This window comes from Danio rerio, chromosome 9 (genome assembly GCF_052040795.2).
Source record: "Danio rerio strain M-AB ecotype USA chromosome 9, GRCz13ab, whole genome shotgun sequence".
NCBI classification, from domain to species: domain Eukaryota; kingdom Metazoa; phylum Chordata; class Actinopteri; order Cypriniformes; family Danionidae; genus Danio; species Danio rerio.
Genome location: NC_141029.1, coordinates 52,465,001 through 52,467,356, shown reverse-complemented (window position 1 = coordinate 52,467,356; position 2,356 = coordinate 52,465,001).

The window sequence follows — 2,356 nt, the reverse complement described above, 5'->3', positions numbered from 1 at the left end:
TTATCTTGGTGACACAAAAAAATGTATTAGAAACCTTTCACACTCATATCATGCTCACTATAGATAATCATGAATACTTATTTAGACTTAGACTTTATATTGAACATGAAAAAAACTAGAATAGTATTAATAAACAAAAAATAAAAGCTAAATAATACAACACAACACAAAGCAATTTGGTCACGCTTTACATTAAGGTTTCATTAGTTAATGTAAGTTACTGTATTTAGCATAAACTAATAATGAACTATACTTGTACAGCATTATTAATCATAGTCCAACATTTACTAATTATTAACATCCACATTCATGCTTGTTAACATTAGTTAATGCACAGTGAGTTAAAATGAACTAACAATGAATGACTGTATTTTCAGTGTTATATTGTTCATTCTTTGTTCATGTTACTAAATACATCAACTAACATTAACTAATACAACCTTATTGTAAAGTGTTACCGCTATAATTCAGTCATACACTTTTCTAGAAAGACTTGACATATATAGTGCTCAGATGACAGATTTATCCTTTATTTCACAGTTGCTCTTTTTCAGTGTCTGCTAAACAACATTATCTTGGTGACACAAAAAAAATCCATCTGAAACCTTTCACACTCATATCATGCTCACTATAGATAATAATTCATGCTTATTTAGACTTTGACTTTATATTGAACATGGAAAAAAAACTAAAACTATATTAATAAACAAAACAAAAAAAAGCTAAATAATACAACACAACACTAAACAATTTGGTCATGCTTTACAATAAGGTTTTATTAGTTAATGTAAGTTACTGTATTTACTAACATGAACTAATAATGAACAATACTGGTACAGTATTTATTATTCATAGTTCAACATTTAATAATGCATTATTACCATCCACATTCGTGCTTGTAAACATTAGTTAATCCACAATCAATGAACAATTTTATTTTAATGTTCTGTTAACTGACATGAACAAATCCCATAATAAATGTATTGTTCATTGTTCATTAATGTTAGTAAATGCATTACCTAACATTAACTAATACAACATTATTGTAAAGTGTTACCGCTATTACTGATATACACACACTTTTCTAGAAAGACTTGACATATATAGTGCTCAGATGACAGATTTATCCTTTATTTCACAGTTGCTCTTTTTCAGTGTCTGCTAAACATTATCTTGGTGACACAAAAAATGTATCTGAAAGTGTTCACACTCATATCATGCTTACTATAGATAATCATGAATACTTATTTAGACATTGACTTAATATTGAACATGGAAAAAAAACTAAAACTATATAAACAAATAAAAAAAGCTAAATAATAAAACACAACACTAAATAATTTGGTCATGCTTTACAATAAGGTTTCATTAGTTCATGTAAGTTACTGTAGCATGAACTAATAACAAGCTATACTTGTACAGAAGTTATTAATCATAGTTTAACATTTAATAATGCATTATTGCCATCCACATTCATGCTTGTAAACATTAGTTAATCCACAAACTATGAACATTTTTATTTTTATTTTCTAATGTTAAGTAATCTAAACAAATCCCATAATAAATGTATTGTTCATTGTTCATTAATGTTAGTAAATACATTAACTAACATTAACAAATACAACCTTACTGTAAAGTGTTACCGCCATAACTGATATACACACACACTTTTCTAGAAAGACTTGACATATATAGTGCTCAGATGACAGATTTATCCTTTATTTCAAAGTTGCTCTTTTTCAATGTCTGCTAAACAACATTATCTTGGTGACACATTTACATCAGCAGAATTCAGTATCACTGTTCACAAAAAAATGCATCAGAAACCGTTCACACTCATATCATGCTCACTATAGATAATAATTCATGCTTATTTAGACATTGACTTAATATTGAACATGGAAAAAAACTAAAACTTTACAAATAAACAAAAAAAAGCTAAATAATAAAACACAACACTAAACAATTTGGTCATGCTTTACAATAAGGTTTTATTAGTTCATGTAAGTTACTGTAGCATGAACTAATAACAAGCTATACTTGTACAGAATTTATCAATCATAGTTCAACATTTAATAATGCATTATTACCATCCACATTCATGCTTGTAAACATTATTTAATCCACAAACAATAAACGATTTTTTTTTATTTTCTAATGTTAAGTACTCTAAACAAATCCCATGATAAACGTATAGTTTATTGTTCATTAATGTTATTAAATACATTAACTAACATTAACAAATACAACCTAATTGTAAAGTGTTACCACCATAACTGATATACACACACTTTTCTAGAAAGACTTGACATATATAGTGCTCAGATGACAGATTTATCCTTTATTTCACAGTTGC